Here is a 19,756-nt window from a genome sequence, read left to right as displayed (position 1 = left end):
AAATGGAGCTCGTATGCGAAAGTTATGATTTTTCTAAGTTTGAAGGCTGATACGCGATAGGGGGTGACGTGGCACTACCAGAATTGGACACGTGGCACCACCAGAAGGCCACCACATGGACCAACTCGACGAGTCATGACTCAGACTCTATGATTCCATCAGATTCCTCCCCTATAAATAGAGGTGTCGGGTTCCCTCATTCTTCACACCTTCCTAAACTATTCTTTCTCTCTCTAGACTCTCTCTCTCTAGCCCCCTAACCCCCCTAAAAGCCTAGGTAAACCCCCTAGCACCCGAAGGAAGCCCCGAGGCTCCCGGAGTCCCGAGAAAAAGGGTCTTTCGGCTCGGAAACGCTGCTCCAGTGAAGCCCGGTTTTCGAGAAAACCCGCTGTAAGTGAGCTATGCCTACGCTATCTTTAGTATAACTTATGTTTTAATATAGTAACATTATTAGGAACGTATAATGAGTATTTGGGCTATTATTATGAGTTATATTGAGTGTTATTTAACGCTTGTATAATAATAATAATAGTCAGACTATTAATTAGTCACGGTTATCGTTAGACAAAACCACAGTGGTATTGATACTAGGTTTTATCGAAGGAAATTGTTTTGAGAGTATCGAAGCGATGTCCGAGTGCTGAGTCACCACCTTTCAAGTGAGTGCATAGTCCCTTTCATGAACATGATTTAAATACAAGTATTAATTATATGTTTATGTGCGAGTTAATTGATGTTGCTTGAAATTCGTGTTAAAGAACATACATGATTATATATTATAATTTAGGATAAAGAGTAGACCTAAATTAAAAATGAGGAATATTGGGTAGTATATTCTTACGAGTACAAGTGAGTTAAACTCAGAGAATAGAAGTTAGTATATGTCACTTATCCGGGAGTATGGATTAGACATAGTCATTGTCCCTAGTCCGAGAATATGGATTAGGCATAACCATTCGTTATTAATCCGAGAGTATGGATTAGTCATTGTCCCTAGTCCGAGAGTATGGATTAGGCAGAATCATTCATCATTAATCCGAGAGAATGGATTAGTCATTCTTCCCTATTCCGAGAGTATGGATTTGGTAAATTCGTTCATTTCTGATCCGGGAGTATGGAGTAGGTAAAACGACTAATCTTAGGTCCGAGAGTATGGATAGCCTCGTTGCGAGGATCGACGGGGTGGGATAAGAGTTGTTTATATATATGTATGGTGAAATTTTATATTTTGTGAATTTTAAACTATATATATGGTATAACATTGTGGGATTGAAATCCCTATGTACTCACCAGGTTTCCCAACCTGACCCACTCAGTTTATTTATATCACAGGTGTTCATATGAAGTCACATTACACTGAGAGATCAAAGAGATGTAGATCACTAGTGTAAATAAATGTAAGTTCTGTTTATGCTTTTGTTCCTGTATTGACGATGACATCCCAAATGTTTTAAAATGAATAAAATACGTTTCTTCGAAAATGTTTTAATAACGTATTTATTGTGTTTTTCTGGGAACGAATTCCGCAACATTTTTATTAAAAGAAGAACTCTGATTTTTATAAAGCATAAACAAAATCGGTCTTTTGTGACCGTGAAAATGGGGATGTCACACTCCATCATGACCCTTGCCGCACTTTCCACAAGTACGGCCCTTCTGGCTCCCTGATTTGGGATCAGCGAGCTTGGCCAACTTGGCTGCCGGCTGGAATTGTACCGGTCGTCGATCCCTCCCATGAGACTCAGCCTCCTCCCTAGCCTGGGTCTCCAGCTCAATCTCCCTCTTCCGGTCATTTGCCTGAAGCTTGGCAAATGTCCGGTATGAGGAGTTCGCCACGAACTCCCGAATGTCCCGTCTCAAAATACTTAAATATCGACTCATGCGTGCCTGCTCAGTGGACACGTGCTCAGGGCAGAACATCACCCTCTCGTGAAACATCCTTGTGATCACTGTAACAGACTCAGTGCCCTGCTTGAGGGTCAGAAACTCCTGGGCCAAACGCTCCCTCTCCACCTGGTGAACATACTCATCTCGGAACATGGCAGTGAACCTCTCCCAGGTCACTGCCGCAAGCTCAGCAGGCGAAAACTGTGTTGTGACAAACTTCCACCAGTCCTTCACTCCCAAGCAAAGCTGGTTCAGCGCGAACCGTACTCTCAAATGCTCAGGAGATGAGCAAGTGAAGAAACACCCCTCTATGTCAGAAATCCATCTCATGGCCGCCACCGGGTCCTGGGTCCCATCAAACTCCGGTGGTTTCGTGTTGTTGAACTCCCGGAACAGCAACGCGTCACCACCCTGCGGCCTAGCAGCAGCAACAGTTGCAGTGGCCGCCGCAACCGCAGCCTCAGAAAGAGCGGCATAACGCTCATCGAAAGTCTCGATCAGTGCGGTCTTAATAGACCCGAACATCTCTGGTATCTCTGCCCTGATGACCGCAGCCACCTCCTCATGAATGATCTGTCGAATCTCCTCATCACTAGCCCCGACACCCTCCGGCATATGACGTGTCCTCACCATGATCAACCTCTGAAATACAACATACGATAAATTAGAATCCGCTCGAGCACACTCACACTCGACAACCCATCCCTCCTTGATTCTTGGTATTCCGAAGATTCTTATCTGGACCGTGCACCGCCCCGGTGCTTTCAGTAGTACGGGCTCAATACTACTGTCCACACCGTCTCACTACACACCCCAAATCCTCCTCTTCGGATCCCAAATTCCAAGTACTCTATCACTCTCTAACAGGTCTCTCATAAGCTCCTTGCTGCTACCTATTCGCTCTCAAGCATCTCATAGCAGCTCACATCTCCCTAGGCTAAGGCATCATAAATCAGGGCACTCTAGTCCTAATAAGAATACCTAGCCTACTCTAGCAAGAGAATACATCATAAACATATAATATACGGGTATTTTGGGAAATCACCGTTCGGGCGCTGACTGATCGTACACATATTTCATCCTTAAATTTCTCTAAAAATCTTTTACTCTTAGAAAAGTTAAATGTCCTTTTGAAAATATTTTTCCAAATCCTCAGTTTGAGTTCAAATACTCCCGAAGGTGTACCCGAATCCCTCAAACCAAGGCTCTGATACCAAATTGTAACACCGTAAATTTCAAACCAAAATTTTTTCAAATTTTTATAAAACATAATTCATTTAATATTCATAAAAACAACCATATTCGATTATCCCATTTAAGTAATACAAAATCCCAAGATCACAAATGTATAAACTCCGTGTGTGTGTGTGTATGGATCAAGCCGATGCCTTCCCGTGGTCGTCACTAATACCTGAAACAACAACATCAAACACTGTAAGCACAAAGCTTAGTGAGTTCCCCAAAATACCAAATATAACACATATTAGCCACTCGAGGCTATAACTCTGTGGGTCCGTGCACCCAAACTCTATGAACCCTCAGGTTCTAACTCTATGAACCTTCCGGTTCTAACTCTGTAAACATGCACATCATAAATCACATAGAAATAATGCAGTACAACACATAACATACATAGCATACAAACACTCTATCACATAACTTTGGTTACCTACTCCAGGTATAGTATAGTGAGAAGACTCACCTCGCGTGTCTCGGTAATTCGTAAATCCCTGAAATCACTAGTGCTCGATCTCCCGATCTAAAGTCCTCCTAAATCACAATACATCACTAATTAACACTTTCCCAACTAAGGTTGACTACTCTTTAATAAGTCAACTTAGGTCAACGTTGGTCAACGGTCAAGTTTGACCGGACTCGGCGAGTGCACTATAGCGACTCGGCGAGTCTGAGCGTATACACTGATTTCCCTGAAATCCTCCCTTGACACGTCGAGTATCCTCCTAACTCGACGAGTTCCACCTGGCATGAGTTGTGGGGTCACCACGACTCAACTCGCCGAGTCTCAAGAACAACTCGGCGAGTCCAGCTTGACTCAGTCCACCTGTCCACTCTGATTTCCCCCTGACTCACTGAGTCAACCCTCCCCAACTCGGCAAGACCACTCGCTGTGTGGTCGGGCAAAATTCATACTACTCGCCGAGTCTGTTCTTCGGACTCGGCGAGTCCGTGCCATGCAATGACTCAAACTTGCTCATAAGGTCAGATCCAGTCCATTAACCCATAGATCCAGTCCTTCCAAGCTTATTTAGCACGTAAAGTCACTATCTTGATGCACATACAATCTCTATATGACCATAAATGATGTTTTTGTCTCAAATACTACAACCCAAGGTCATAAACTCCATTGCTATACATAAAGCTTGATGAATGAGGCTCTCTGGACCTCTATGGATCCAGATCCAGAGCCTCAACACAAGAAGGAAACTATTTGGCATCAAATCATCCCATAAATGTCCATAAGAAACCCTAGATCCCATATACTTCACAAAACATAAAGTAATCCGAAATCATACCTCTAGATTGATGATCTAAGCTTCAAATCCACAGAATAGCAACCTCCGTTGCTTCCTCTTGCCTAGAATCTTCTCCTTCTTTGCTAAATAACACACACAAGGGTCAAGAATGCTTCCTTTCTCTCTCCAAACGTTCAAGCACACAAGGGTTTCTCTCTAAGGGTTGGGTAAGCACAAATGACGGCCATAAGGCCCTTTAAATAGGCCGCAAACCCCGGAAATTAGGGTTTCACCACACAGCGTGGACTCGCCGAGTCCACTCTTGGACTCGTCGAGTCCGGACGCGAACCCGTGCCCAAATCCGCGATCCTACTCGGCGAGTCTGGGCTCCAACTCGCCGAGTCCACTCACAATTTCCATAAATAAATCCAAAATAAATACCTGGAAATTCCGGGCTGTTACAATCTTGCCAGGGATTGCAGGCAGCAGACTCCAGCTACCGGAGTCATACTTTGTTACCATTATGAGTAGGTGAGCCATATGAATGCCTATTTCCCCTACTAGCCACTAAGCCGGCATAGGCTCCCATGCCGACTACATTGAGGATTGCTGATGGGAGGCAGGGTAGAGCGGAGCACCAGAGAGCTTAGGGACGCGTCTTCCAGCTCATAGCAGAGGAGGCCAGGGTAGCACCAGACGTGGTTGTTGGTGTGTTTCTATCCCTTATCTTACTGATTATATATGTTTTATGCTTATCTGTTTGAATCCTTTTAATTCATTGGTTAAGAAAAGTGCTTTCAATCATTCTTTTCATTTGATCTTTTAGGGATCTTGAAATTATTCATTAGAATAGGTTATTGTTAGCTTTAAGGTTTCAAGAAAGTTTACGACTATTCCATATCATAGATTTTCAGATTTTCATAATTAAATCATGCGGATTGTAAAGTTTTCATGCTTTCTCTTTGGTGTTCTTCATTTTCTTCTATGTTGTAATGATTTAAGAAAGCTATTAAAATTCTTTTATTTATGCACTCCAAAGTTGACAAAGAATAAAATTACTTTCATTTTCTATAATAAAAGGCAAGAAATATGAAAGTACATTGTTATTGATTTATATTTGAATGAAATATGCTTACGTGTGGTAATCGATTATAACATATTTTGATATTTTATTAGTTTTTTGATGCTTTGTAGGTTACCAATTGCCCTTGGCTTAAAATAAATTTTCAGTTGTTGTTAAAAGTCATGTGCATTAGTTTATTTTTTGGATAATAAAAGAAATAGTATCATAGACAGTTAAGTCTTCTATTTATTAATATAATGATTTACCACTTATTTGATTGTTTTTGACATATTTTATTCGTTTAATTATTTGTAATTAGTTTGAACGTGAATTTCTTTGTGTTTTCTTTATTGAATCGATCCTTTTTATCACCGTTCAAGCGATCAGGCAGCTAATGGAGATAGATGTGGATGGCGTTGGAAAGGTTGCCCTCAATCTCTGATGATGTTAGGGAGGAAACTCTTTGGTATGTTTATTTCCTTTAAGTTTTTCTTTGTATGTTTTTACCAAATGACTTTTGGATTTAGTTTTTTTTTTTTTTGACCGAATATGTGGTGTTTAGTGAAAGAAAAATGGGAGAGGGTGATAAAAACAGTGTCTCTTGATTTCTTTAATGTTTAACAAGTAGACGATAAACTTTGGTGATGGATTATCTAAGAATGGAAAATTTATATCTTAGAAACTGTCTTAAATGTCAGTTTTTATTATTCAATTCATTGTTAGCTTTTTAGGTTCATATATACATGCAATAATTTTTTTTTTCTCTCTGATTATTTGTATACATTACCAACTTCACCCTTTTGATGTTACATTGAATATGTTGTTGTAGGGGAATAATGATTAGAAAATTGATAGATGCATCCAATGCAACACATCCATATATGGAGTTCTGCACGTAGAAGCTGTTCGTCAAGATGCAATTTCCATGAATAAGAAATCAACAATCTATCCACCTCCTGATAAAAGCTTTTATAAACATATATATATATATATATATATATATATATATATATATATATATTATAATTCTATTAATGTACCAACCTTATTCAATCACTCTAGCAACCTTCTGTTCATCACTTTCTTTTGGAGTGTTTTAGGTGTGTGTTTATTAGATTATTGAGAAGCAAGTGGTTAGTAGTAAGAAGAAAAAGGTAGTCAATGGTTTTGTAGCTCGGGGTGTTGAGAAGAATAAGGTTGCCAAGAAACAGGAAAACAGTTCTTCTGAAGAAAGCTCATCAGAATCTGATCGCGAACCAATGAAGGTATAAAGTTCTATGATTTTATACATATTTGCATATGTTTGGTTTACTACTCTTAAACACGTATTGATGTTTATTAGGGCCTCACTTGCTTAGTGAACGTGATTTACAAATTAATGAAGATACAACTTATGAAGACATATGGTTAATATTTATCTACAATACCAAAATCAGCTACTAATCTGGCAGGTTAGCTGGAAAGAAACACAAACTTTTTTCTTTTCGATTTTCTAAAGTTAAAATTCTAAAAATGCCCTATTATGTAAAAAAAATATTCTCAATTTTCTAAAGTTGAAATTCCAAAGATGCCATTTTATGTAAAAACAAAATTCAATTTCTAAAGTTAAATTACTTTTATTTTATTTTTACAAGTATCGGAGCAAGAGGAGGAAGTTGCACTTTATGCCTTTAAAGTTTAAGAAAGAAGATTCATTTCCAGTAGTCCTATCACTCTTTTAAGGTTAATAGCAACCTATTTTTCTTGTGAATTAATATAGGCATTCTACTTATCTGCAAACATTCTTTTTTAATATTTTTAAATGACTGTCCATATAAATAGGTTTTGTGATAGCATGAAAAATTGGTTTAGATCGAGTTTAACATGCTATTATGTCATCACGATTAATGGCAATAGGGTGTTGTCTATCAATTCAGTTTTCCTATATGTGTATATGATGTTAGCTTTTTTTCCTTTTAACTTGATAAATGTATGACTCTATAACATGCTATGGTTATTGGATAATCATGTTTTTCCTTATGTCGAAATTAAAATGAATATTATTAAATTAACCATTTTTTTACTTCTTTAGTTTCCAACTTGCTTTTTATAGAATAAAAAGAGCAGTTATGATGTAGTTGCTTGAACATTTTAGGTAGTAATGATTCAAAGTTCTATATTATTTTGATACTTTTCTTTTCTACTTACCTTGAATATGGATTTGATGAGTCATTACATGAGACTTCTCATCGTCTTTTCCACTAATGTTTATAGGTTTTGTGTACTTGGAATATCTCCAACGAATTATAGTAATGGCTTTATATATATAGATTTTTCAAAATAAAGTAAGATGTTATACTAAGTAGATTTGCATTTAATAAATCAGGAATCGTAACATGGGTTACCCTTCTAGTTATTATTATTATTATTATTATTATTATTATTATTATTATTATTTTGCAAAATTATTACAAATTTTGTATAAAAGTAGTATTTCAAAAATGATGAAAATAATAATTAGAAGGGGTGTTTTTTTTGGGAACGTCTTACAAAAATAATTAAATATTTAATAAAAATATAATCAATTAGTAATCATAAAAAACTTTCAGATTTGGTTGGTATGAGTTTCTCCATCTGTTTTTTGAGTTTTGGATCTATTCAATTATTTTTTTCAATTGTCAAGGTATATAAAACCAAACCAAACCGAATTTTTAAGTTTTCAAAACATAAAAACCATATTATCGGTTTTTGTATTCATTTCTATTTTCAATTATTTTGGTTCTAGTTTGTTTTTCATTCAACACTTTAAATTGTTGTTTTAAACTAATAATATATATGTGTATGAACTTTCATTCACAAATTTTTACCACAAATATTAATAACTAGGTGTAGAACTCGTGTATTACACGGGTTGATTTAAAAAAAATATTAAACATTAAAGTGTAAACATAAAATATTTTTTAATGTATAAACTTTAAAATAAAGAAGATACATATTTATTGCAATTTAATATCATATATATCATATTTAATACTTTGCATATATAAGTATATGACTTTAATTTTAAAAATTGAAATAAACCAAAAATTGACAAGTGGATAATATTTATTTCAAAAATACCACAAAATGACAAGTGTCAAAATTAATGAGAGGTTGACATGTGGTAAAAAAACCTTCATTTATTAAGGAGGATTAAATTAATATATAAATTGAATATATAAATATCTTTGGATGAAGACAAAAAAATTATTTGTAAATAGCTTTCAATTTCTATCAACATGAAAGTTCAATACATATCGATTGAAGACAAACGGGCAACAAGTTGCGCCGTTAGTCCTTTCTGGATGGCAAAACCAATTCTTTTGAAAACAACATTTGTGGATCTAGGAGATATTACATTAGAATGCATGACCCATTGGACTCTATTAAGGAGCTTCACCGCCTCTGGTGCGAGAAAACCAAATGTATCGAATGCAAAAGGAACATACACATGTTGATTTTCTCTACATGCATTCTCGTGCTTTACCACTTTGCACGCAGCGGCTTTTAAAGCGGAATGCCCAGCTGCGAAACCTCCGCTCCCCAAACCAACGAGAGGAGAGACACTAGTAAGATGCACGCACGCATGCTTCCCTCCTATCCATCCAAAGACCAAAATGTTAGCCGGTCTAAGTGTGGACCTGCCATCCTGCGGGTCCATCAAAAAGTTCATTGGCGCTTCTTTCTTCACAGAAATACCAGCACGCCGACAAGCATCAAAGAGAACATCCTGAACCACATCATGTCTATACTTGAAACCAGGGAGCTCTCTACAATGAACCGCGTGTTCCCCAAAGGTATCCAAACATGCCTTGCGACAAACTGGGCATATCTCGTCAATTGGGAATATGGGAATCATGAGGTGGTAACGAAGGATAGTTCGGTACTCCACAGGAGACATATGCTGGCCAAGACCAACAGTAGGGATAGTTAGCAGAAAATCCTGAGCATGAGGCGCCCGCAGACACTCAAAGACTGCTTTCTGTCTGACAGTCATGTCGAAGTTGACTTCCATATCTTGGACGATTTTGCTAAAAAGGGCACACGCCAAAGCTTTTTTGGGATTTAGGGGGGGGGGGCGGTGTCCTTATTAGTGAAACCGCTACAGTCAAATCCCGGAAGCGTATCACGAAGACGAGTCATAGCACATAGGTAATACGAGTCCATACCACATATGCCACTGTCATGTAAGATGTGGTCTTGTAATGCCCAAGATTGGGCCCTCGAGGCTACAAATGCGTAGGAGCAAACCTCGTAGGCCGAGTACAAACCCAAACCACCGAAACGAATAGGTAAGGAAGCCAAGCGCCACTGAATGTCTCCAAAGAAGGGGCCTCCACATACCACCATATCCTCGATAGACCTGCACAATCCTTTGTCAAAGAATAACGCTGCCTCTTCTATGTGTACCGGCTGACATGTTCTTAAACCAAAGAAAAGTTTTGCAATGCCCATACATGATCGAAGCAAAAGGAGCTCACTCTGCGGGTCACATAGTTGTGGAAGAGGGCCCATCAAATCAACAGCATTGACCGCTCTTTTCATGGCCAACCCGCTAATAAACCCCGCGTCTCTGCTAACATCCCCCCCCCCCCCCCAAGGAGTTTCACCCCCAAAGAAGGTCTCCATATCTCCATAGGGAATAAATCAGCACGAAGCTTCCTACCATCACATGAGGGCCAAAAAATCTTTGTTTTCTTGATGTTCAACTCAAGACCCAAACCTGGACCATGCAACCGAATTATGTTCAACACTCTAGCCACCTCCTATGAATCCCCAATGACAGTCCCATCATCTAGGTACCAAGCATGGAGAAGGAGCTTACAATTGTCTTTAATCGTGTGCACAAGCGGGTGCAAAACAAGGGGAAAAGGAAGAGGGCCCAAGGGGTCACCTTGTTGCACCCCAGTGGCAGACCATATATGTTGGTCTCCGATATAAAGTCACGTTGCTTGCCCGTACAAGAGATAGAGTTTTATTCTAGGTTATACCAGTGGCGGAGACAGTAGAGAGTTGGTCGGTGCTTCGCCCCTCTAACTTTTCCAATAAAGCTTTATATATTTCAAGGAAATCAAATTAGGAAACTCCTTTACTTCCAAAATATAAAGAAGAAAAGAAATTAGGAAAAAAATGGTAATAGCAATTACTAATTATGTGGAATTTACAAAGATATAGGAATCGAATTCACAAAATAGAGGGGAATAATCGTATTTTGACTTTTGAAAGGAACATTGAAAATTTTGAAACATCTAACTTCTAAAAAGGTTTAAAACCCCCAAACCCAAAATCAATAAAAAAAAACTAAAAATCGAAAAACCTTTCGTCTTCGTCGTCCCTCCCCAGTCCTTGATTCACCCCCTTCTTCGCTTGACAACCCATTGTTGACTCCCTGAATGTCCGAATGAAAATTGTAACAGAGTCGGCTATGCCTCTTGCCTCCGTCAGCCTGAGTATGAATCAAGCTTTGCCAGTCCTCGATTGCCCTCTCCGTCGTCGGCGACCTCTGCATCTTTGTCTCTTGTTGTTTATTAAATAAATTTCCAGGCTAGGCTTACTTTTTCTCTCGTGAGTATTTCTCTCTCTCTCTCTCTCTAACATAAGTATTTACAGGGTATATTTATTCAAGATGCATCTTTTTTATTTGAGCATGTTTTTGCAATTTTGTCTTTATTCTTCTTAACATAGTTTATTTACCTTTGTCTATATGTGGTTGAAAATCATTTATATTATTAGTTTATTTGTCACTCATTCCGATAAAATAATAAAATACACATAATTAATTCTATTGAACTTTATTGATTTTCTGAAGGTTAGAATATTTTAGTTTATTAGCTTCTCAGACGTTTATGAAATTTACTTTTACTAATTTGATGGCTACTCTATTAGTTTTTTTATGTCTATAAATATATCTTTATTAATTTTGGGGCTGATTGTATGTGCTAATTTTAATTATACAAGTGCTAATTAATTCTATTGGACATCATTATTATTATTTCATAAGGAATGCTTCTTTTGGGTTCAAATTGGACATAAATATTATAATTTAGTCTATAAATGGAGAACTATTTTATTTATAGTCTAAAATCTTCAATATATGAAATAATGAACCTCACAAGACCAAAAAATAAAAAACAATGTTGTGTATAATTTAAAATCTTCATACGTATATGAAGATACAAACTAATGCTAGTTAATTAGGTTCGATATACGTGTGCATGAATTTTCGATTTGCCGATACCTTTTATATGATCAAAACTAGCTTTAACGCGTTTAACGTAAAGTGCCCCTATCCATTTGAACCCATTTGTCCGATTTCAGTTAATTGTTAAGATGCAAGCCCCTTTAATATAAAATTTTAGCTCCGTCCTGGATTACACATTTGTAAACTAAACTAACTTACTCATTTATCATCATTGTGAGAGTATGTTGAGAGAATGCAAAAAAGCAAAATAAAGTGGAATAAAAAAAACTAACATCAAAACTTATGTAATCTACCGATAAAATATTGAATTTCCACCGGAAAATAATGTAGTATGCTAAAAATATATGATTAATCATTGATTGATATTATTTCATATCTGACATTTTTAGATATTTAAATATTTGTTTTCATTTTTAGTTAACAAATATCTTTACTGAAAAAAAAAAGATTTATAGTGATCTCGAAGAGTCTTATATTTTTTATATTCCTTATTAATATTTTTTAATTATAAAAAAATAAGTGCATATTTTTAAATTGAAAAACTCATATTAAAAACAAATTTTTTTATTGAAATTAGTTATATCATTAAACTACCAATGAAATAAACTTACAACTATTGAAAAGTAGATCTTGAAGAAAGTGGTGTATAACCCATGTATTATATGATTTAATTTAAAAAATTATAAACGTTTAAATATTTGAGAACTTTGAATTTGTAAAAAAATAATATAAACTAGGGAAGATGCCCATGCTTCGCATGGGTTAGAAAGGGTTTTGTTTTTGGTTGATTATATTAATGGAATGCACTTACAGGTGAAAGTGGATTGCATTTAAGGATAAAAGTTTCCAAAAAATCGAAGAACAAAAAATAAATAACCATTAAGAATCAAACCTCTGTACTTACATTGATTTGTTTATTTTCAAGCCATCTATTATTTAGACACCAAATTTTGAAAAATCTTTGTGCAAATAAAGAATCAGGGAAAAAAAATCCGACCATACTCGAGAACTAACTCATTGCTTTTCTATTTGATTCATCAAAATCAGCTTCACTCATCAACTCTTCTTTGAACAATCTGCAAGATAGATAAAGTACACGATACTTTACTCAAGGGTAGTTTGGACATTTGGTCAAACAACTAAACTTTGTAATACAAAATAGAGAAGGATAGAAGGATTGGATAGACAAACCTCATCTGGAGTGATAGGAACATCATCATCTGCAGTCTTAGTTAGTATTATTATATTTGCAGGTGTCCTAATGTTTTTCACCATTCCTGATGTCACATATGATATGTTAAATGTTAAAACCAAAAAAGTTTTCATGTTTGCCAAAAAAAAAAGATAAGCATTTAGAAGTTTGTTTATCAAACTGTCAATATTTAAGCAAAGAGCTTTATAAAAACCTAGATATAAGAGTAAACAATGAGATCTTCCATGCATGCTGTCCCAAAATCAATAATTATGATCCTTGCTGTCTTCACACTGGTAACAAACAATAAATAGAGGGGTTTATTCGTATATTATGTACTTATATGGAAGGAATCAGATTTTTTGCATACCACATATTAGAGAAAATCTAACAATAAATGCAACCTTCTACAACATCAACATTTTATTATTATTTTTTTAAAAACAATAAATCAATTCAATTCTCTAAAAATCTAACAAACAACAAAATTGTAAATAATCGTAATGTAATACGGTATCAGACACCGATAATCCAACAAAGTTCTATATCAAATAGTCGTAATGTAGTAACTAATTTGTTTCTGAACCAGTGGTAATGTAACCATCAGACACCGATAATCCAACAAAATTTTGAAAAAATAATACATATCACACTACTTTTGCAATTTTGGTCCCAAAACCTTTTCTCTATCAAGTTTAGTATTTATTCTCAAGTTTTTCATTCCTAATGCTTTCATATAGGGGTGCATATACATTTTTATTTATGTTGTAGTTAGCATGGCCGCTTAATTTATTTTTAAATGGCAATTTTGCTCTTGTATAAAATCTGAAAAGAACAGTAATGAAATAAATTTAACAGTTAGGCTGTTAACTCATATGACATAGGAACCAAAGTCATTAGGGAACTTCAAAATAAGAACAAAATTTGCAAAAGAAAACTTTTTGGAACGAATTTTCAAAAAAAAACATGTACACTCAGGTGCCATTAATGTAAAAGTTATTCTTGTAATAACGGATAAAAATATCATACCTTTACATTCATACGTCCTGTGAACGACTCAATGAGGGAATCAAGAGAAGTGCAGTCTGATAAATCCCAAAGCTTGATTGTGTTATGAGTAGATGATGATACAGAAGTCATGTAATCTACAAATTTCACATAACTAACGATTTTGTTGTGTCCAACTAACGTAAAAAGTGCCCTACTTGGATCCCTCAAATCTTAGTAATAAATCCTATGATCAGCTGAACGAAATGCTAAACTACTCACCAAATCAGTTGGAAACTTAACACAAGAAACTATCATCTTCGTTTTAATGGTCCCCACACTCTACCCCCTGCATAAACAACCAATGCAAGGAAAATCAACTTATTACATGAATTTTTTATTTTTTTCACTTATGTACATTTAAATATATCTACATTACGTTTACTTTTCAAAGTTGAATTACCTGATTGATATTTCAAAGCTTTAAAGATCCGTCGTCACTCCCGCTCGCTATCATTGCCGGTTTCGTAGTTGAAAAGTCAACTGACCACACACATTTTTCGTGGTCTTGCAACTCCATAAATAATTCGTTCCGTGTGATATCCCATATGTAAAAAAAATTAAATGACTGATTAATATTCGGGGTTAATGTCATAAACGGATAACCAACTATTTAAAGTGTTTGAAAAACACCCCTGAATTATTTATTAAAACAATAAAAGCCAATCCAACCAAAAAATTTATACTGAAATTAAAGCATATGAAATACCATTACATGATGCATATCAATATGTGAATAATCATCAGAATAAGTGCAAAAAACTATTTGAAAGTTATGAAAGTGAAAGGGAAACCTGAAGGAATCGAGTAAGCAATGGTTTGTATACAAAACACCTTTAAGACATGAGATATCAAATTTACACCTACAATATGTAATATATGTAAGTAAGTATATATAATCAATCAAGGATATTCATCTCAGTTGGAACACAATTGGAGGAAAAAAGAAGATTACATGAAAGTTTACATACTATTTGTAGATCATGGAATAAAATATCGGTTCTTTCAAGCATTGGATCGAGTAGTTGGTCTGCATCTCCAAACCTGCCAACTTTTTCGAAAGGAGTGGGAGTTCAACGGTATCAACTTTCAGTCATGAAATGGAACTGTAGCTTAATTGAAATCCGAAATCAAATATTTATTTGAAAAGAGTAGTGCAAATAGTAGTAGAAAACATAAATAATTAAATTGTTTAACAGCTAAGCAATAAGAATAGAAAACTAACAGAGTTTAAAGTTGTTGATTATTCGTACTGAATTATAATAAATTTACAAAATAGTAAATTCCAATGACCTTGTGCCAGTGTAACTGGCATGGGAATCCTAGCTTCCATGCTCTGCATCTTTAATGATATCTTCCACAAATAATCAAAGCTCATTGCAGCTGGAACCTCCAATTGCGTGCATTCATGACCTAGTAATATAAGTTGTGTTTACAACACAGTAGACATCAAAATTGACAACTAAGCATATAATGAGAGGTGTGTTTTAATTATAGCAATCACCAATTAGAAATGGTTTGGGTAAAAATAGAGTCGGAAATTAAATAGCGTACACACAAGACAAATGTCTAATTCTTCTTGGAGATAAAGCAATTGGATTCTATCTGAGATTCAAAATCAAACAACTCAAAAGTAAACTATCGAGTATAATCAGAGACTGAATCGATTTGGCCGTAGTCGGTAAGATTGCCTTGAAAGGTGCTTCCTCGATGGTGAAGTTGGAATGTGGTGAGAGACGTAAAGAAAAATAAACAAACCTGGTCTATTTCTTATGTGAAGTAAGGTTTAGGGTTCGTTTGCTGACAAAAGTGGTGCTCTCGTTGTTGGTCCGGGGATGGAACGAAGATGCAGTAGCGGTCGATGGAGGCACCGGCTTTGAGACTTCCAATAATAGTAGAAGTCGACCATGTCAGTCGATTTCTCCGGTGCAACCACAATCGGTGGCAAGGAGGTGGCCTCTGGTTCCCTTTCATTCCGACTGATTGAACACATTAGTCAAAAGGTGACTTCAGAGAAGCTCCACCGTTGGTGGTATCTGGAAAATTAGGAACATGTAGAAGTGAACAATCGGGTGGAAATAGAGAAAAAAACGAAAGAGGGACGATGCTCTAATTGTAAAGCGGTTGGAGGTACCGAATAGTCTTTGATCGAGAGAGAGAGAGAGAGAGATTATAATCTGTAACACTTTGATTGGAGAACAAAACGGTAGAGAAGAAGAAGCAGACACATATCTGTGAGTAAGACTGTCCGGCCACGACCACCATTGACCATTCGACTCCTTTTGAAAAGTTAAAACATTTGACAACTTTGTATAAGAAAAGGGACTAATTCTGCCAATCCCTTAGCCACTTTTAGCTAAGGGTGGACAAAAATATGGCAAACCCCAACAGCAAGTACAACATAGTAGAAGGACTTAATTTGACAAAAAAGACTACAGAATACTGTTGCTAAGGCTTGAGAACTTTAATATATTGTATAATAATGATTATTATTATAATGGAAATATTTTTTATCTTTTAAATTTAAACAAATAATTTAAATAAAGAAAAAAAAAAAAAACTAATGAATTTTAATTTTTAGAATTTTGAAATTAAAATGTAAGTTCATTAATGATATTGATATCCATTTATTAATATATTTGTTGCAATTATTAAATTAAAACATTATGTGGAATTTTAAAAAATAGCAAAACTTATAAAATGATATGTGGAAAAAATTAATTCAAAATAACCACAAATGACATTTAGCTAATTAAATGAGAGTGTGATAAATAAAAAAAATTTAAAAAACCTTTCATTTATTAAAGTAGATACATGGACATTGCAAGGTTTGCTTGTAGATGAGGTGCTGATTTATATGCGAAGGTGGGGGAATTGGAGATGTGAAAAGAGATAATTAAGGGAATTCAATAATTCAAATTTAGTTCCCATAATTTCAATTTTAGCAAAGATTAGTGGTCTATTTATGTTTAATTATGCATAGTTGAGTCGTATACCAAACTATCCAAGCATAATAATTAAATATTTTTAATTGATTTCCACTGTCACCTCCTCAATTCATGATGTCTCTTATATTTGGTAAAAATTGATGGTATGGTTTTCCAAATAAAGATCAGTAGTATTTGCATTAGATTATGGTACATGTTGTTTTATAGATTGTACCTAAAAAATGTCCAATATGTTTAATAATATATATATATATATATATATATATATATATATATATATATATATATATATATATATATATATATATATATATATATATATATGTGTGTGTGTTTTTAATAATAGTAGTAAAGATAAAGCTCCTACCAATTTGGGCGTAGAGCAAGTCCATGTAAAAGCTGTGGTCGTGGAAAATGTGGGCCCAAATATCCATGAGGTTTCCATCATGGGCATCGGCGGGGACCCGAATCATATTCTAAGTGTCTGGTTTAATAATGGTTAATAATATTGTTTTTGGGTTAAAGTTTTGTATCTATAGAGTGATTTTAATGAGTAATTGACTAATTGTATAAGAGATTTTCTAATATGTGCTCTAAGGGTACATATAAGAAGTATTAATTAATCATAATTATTATCATAATTAAATGTGAAATGCATTAATTATAGAGATTATTAATGAATTTTATATTTAATTATGGTAATATTTTTTATAATTAATGTATTTAACATTTAATTATGGTAATAATTGTGATTAATTAATACATCTTATATGTACCCTTAGGGCACATATTAGAAAATCCCATTGTATAAATATCCGGATAAAGTGGTGTGTGAATTAGTAAATTAGTTATGTTCCTTTTTTAAATTTGATAAACCATCTAAATGAAGCAAATGACTAATTTTCCTAACATTTCAAAAAATAAATTTCATAATCTTCATCAATTTTAATAATTATTAGTATTTTTAAAATAAGAGGAGTTGTAAAGAAATGTCTGAATAATTATTGGCATAACTTAAAAAACTTAAGCTACATTGGTATAACTCATTAAACCAAAAAGAAATAACCCTTTACTTGTATTAGTAAAAAGACAAAACAACACAAATGGTCATTGTGGTTTGCTCAGAATTGTCATTTTGGTCAAAAACTGTTTGGACTAGCACCAGAGGTTCAAAGTTTCATTTTGTTGCTTGTTTGGTCCAATCTTTTTTGAGTTTTTTCAAAATGACGGATTTGCCCCTATTAATATGATTTTCTTTTTTTCTTATTTGTTTTTCTGATTATATATTTTTTTAAAAATAAAAAGTAAAAATAAATCTCTCTCTCTCTCTCTTATTTGTTTTTATTTTTCTGATTTTAGATTTAAAAAAAATAAAAATCTCTCTCTCTCTCTCTCTCTCTCTCTCTCTCTCTCTCTCTCGTGCATCTTGTCATCCAACATCATCCATCTTCAACCTTCAACAAACCCCATCACCAAAATCACCTTTAATCTCATTCCACCTCACCATAACTTCAACACCTCCACCAAAAATTCCCAGTTGCCAAGATCCGCTTCGATTCCACACCCACCTATCAACGTCGATTACCTTGAAACAAAATTTAGCGACCATGGCACTTCCTTTACAAGCCTCGGAGGAAGTTCACGATAAGCAAAATGATGGGATTTCATAGTCTCCTACTATCTAGAATATTTGCAATGTTGGAGGAAGTCTAGACAATTCAGGTGAATACTCAATTCACGGTATCTATTTTTTGTTCCTCTGTATGAATGAATTGAAATTGCCCTAATGTTCTTAGGCAGAACTGATTAGTAGCTATATAGAAGACAAAACTGAAATCAAACACATAGTGACTTTGAAAGAAGATGTTATAAGCTTAGAGATTGTGATCACGAATTTCAGATTGTCATCACTCCGACTAACGGGATCGATTATCGGTTACTCAGCTGTAAGCACACCGGAAGCATCATATGCCATCCAGCTCGAGAGAGCAAATTACTTCTTTAAGCCACAAATTTTCTCAAAATCCAACATTATTCCTCCTGATATCCACAAGAATGATTCGCGTCAATAAGGGTTGAAGCGACTGCTATCGGATTGGGGACTCAAGCCCAAATCAAGACTTGAAAGATGAAACAACAAAAAATAGGGAAGAAGATGAAGAGATTCAAGGTGAAGAGGATGATAACCAAAAAAATTTAATTGAGAAACTAAGTTTGATCTCTCGTTCAATGATTTAAGTTGTGACATTCCCGATGAAATTTGGGGTATGAAGAAGATAGAAGCGATTAATCTCGAAGGGAACATGCTCGATTGGAATTTAAACTCCAATTTCAGCGACTGGGAAAACCTTAGGGTTCTTCAACAATTTCCTTCGATGGGTGATGGTCTTTGTGTGTGTGTGTGAGAGAGAGAGAGAGAGAGAGAGAGAGATTTTATTTTTATTTTTTATTTTTTAAATCTAAAATTAGAAAAATAAAAACAAATAAGAGAGAGATATTTATTTTTATTTTATTTTTATTTTTTACTTTTTAAATATAAAATCAGAAAAAAGAAAAAAGAAAAAAAGAAAATCATATTTACAGGGGACTAAACTGCACAAATGGTCCCTGTGGTTTGCTCAAAATTGCCACTTTGGTCCAAAAAAGTTTAGACTAGCATCACAGGTCCAAAGTTTTCATTTTGTTGCAAGTTTGGTCTGATTTTTTATAAATTTTTATAAATGACGAGTTTGCCCTTTATTTTTTATTATTTTTATTTTTTTAATTGCTTTAATGTTTTCTGATTAAAAGAAAAATAGAAAAATAAAATTAAACCTTCAACCCACCCTCTCACTTTTAACATACTAACACTCTCCTTCTCTCTTTTCATTTGCTACCAGAGCACCACCGTCAGTGCCACCCATTTAGCCGGAGCACCACCATTGG

At 34.9% G+C, this 19,756-nt stretch overlaps 2 long non-coding RNA genes across 2 annotated transcripts; both read right to left on the bottom strand.

Annotated features, from left to right (window-relative positions):
* Nucleotides 1-12,531: 12,531 nt before the first annotated feature.
* LOC144998726 (uncharacterized) lies at nt 12,532-13,130 on the bottom strand. Its single transcript, XR_013660415.1, has 3 exons — nt 13,051-13,130; nt 12,836-12,921; nt 12,532-12,720 (listed from the first exon to the last, which is right to left on the bottom strand). It is a non-coding gene; the product is annotated as an uncharacterized LOC144998726 (long non-coding RNA).
* Nucleotides 13,131-13,905: 775 nt separating this feature from the next.
* On the bottom strand, nt 13,906-14,961 carry LOC144998719 (uncharacterized). Its single transcript, XR_013660411.1, has 3 exons — nt 14,855-14,961; nt 14,287-14,746; nt 13,906-14,172 (listed from the first exon to the last, which is right to left on the bottom strand). It is a non-coding gene; the product is annotated as an uncharacterized LOC144998719 (long non-coding RNA).
* Nucleotides 14,962-19,756: the final 4,795 nt, after the last annotated feature.

This window comes from Lactuca saligna, chromosome 1, assembly GCF_052625555.1.
Source record: "Lactuca saligna cultivar CGN05327 chromosome 1, ASM5262555v1, whole genome shotgun sequence".
Lineage (NCBI taxonomy): Eukaryota > Viridiplantae > Streptophyta > Magnoliopsida > Asterales > Asteraceae > Lactuca > Lactuca saligna.
This window is presented reverse-complemented; position numbering and strand designations above follow the sequence as displayed.